General features: G+C 50.8%; 1 non-coding gene across 1 annotated transcript; it reads left to right on the top strand.

The window, feature by feature from the left end:
• Positions 1–438: 438 nt before the first annotated feature.
• On the top strand, positions 439–513 carry Trnat-ugu. Its single transcript has one exon. It is a non-coding gene; the product is annotated as a tRNA-Thr (tRNA).
• The last annotated feature ends 504 nt before the right edge of the window (positions 514–1,017 follow it).

Genomic DNA, 1,017 nt, shown 5'->3' with positions numbered 1-1,017 from the left:
GGCATAGCGTGTGCGTTCGCACAAGGAGGTCAATGGCCGGGAAGCCATATTTTAACTATATATGACGGTAGTATCTGTTCCCGAAAGAACAGTTACCGTGGATGACCATGCAGCTTTGCTAGAAATGAAATGATAATTAAATGGACACCCTAGCTGCAAACAGGCGTGGTCATCCACGGTAACTGTTCTTTCGGGAACAGATACTACCGTCATATATAGTTAAAATATGGCTTCCCGGCCATTGACCCCCTTGTGCGAACGCACACGCTATGCCCGAACTCGTACGGGACTTGGTAGATTAATCTGCCACGAGTAATGAGTATGATGGGCAAACATCTATTAGGCGCACTACGAATGTAGTGGTGTGGACATGTTGGGAATGTGGATCTCACGGGGAGCGTGCAAGGGATAAGTCCCTGCAGACGCACTATCCTCTGTGCCCGCGGTGGCTCAGATGGATAGAGCGTCTGCCATGTAAGCAGGAGATCCCGGGTTCGAGTCCCGGTCGGGGCACACATTTTCAACATGTCCCCAATGAAGTACATCAACGCCTGTTTGCAGCTAGGGTGTCCATTTACTTATCACTTCATTTCTAGCAAAGCTGCATGTTCATCCGCGGTAACTGTTCTTTCGGGAACAGATACTACTGTCATATATAATAACATATAGAATGCACCAACTAGCAATAAGAAGAGGAGGAAGGCTAATTAGGTTCGCCTTCCCCAAAAGCTCCACTCACTCCGTCTCAGCGACACTGCCAGCAGCAACACGCGAGAAAATGGCGAGATCTCACTATGGTGGAGGTTTCACTACTTGAATTAAGGTCCACTCAGTTTAAACTTCCTGGGTACGGCTGACAACGAGGTTGTACCCCTGGCGACTACAGCCCTTCCATCCGGCAGTGCATGCGTGCCGCCAGTGGTCCCAGCGTGTTCCCGCGCTGTGAGGACCTGGCTGCTCGTCCCTCCCCAGCCGAACAGCCGACTCATACGATACGGAAACACCACAACGTCGCCC

The sequence above is a fragment of the Schistocerca americana genome, chromosome 1 (genome assembly GCF_021461395.2).
Source record: "Schistocerca americana isolate TAMUIC-IGC-003095 chromosome 1, iqSchAmer2.1, whole genome shotgun sequence".
Taxonomy (NCBI): domain Eukaryota; kingdom Metazoa; phylum Arthropoda; class Insecta; order Orthoptera; family Acrididae; genus Schistocerca; species Schistocerca americana.
This window is presented reverse-complemented; position numbering and strand designations above follow the sequence as displayed.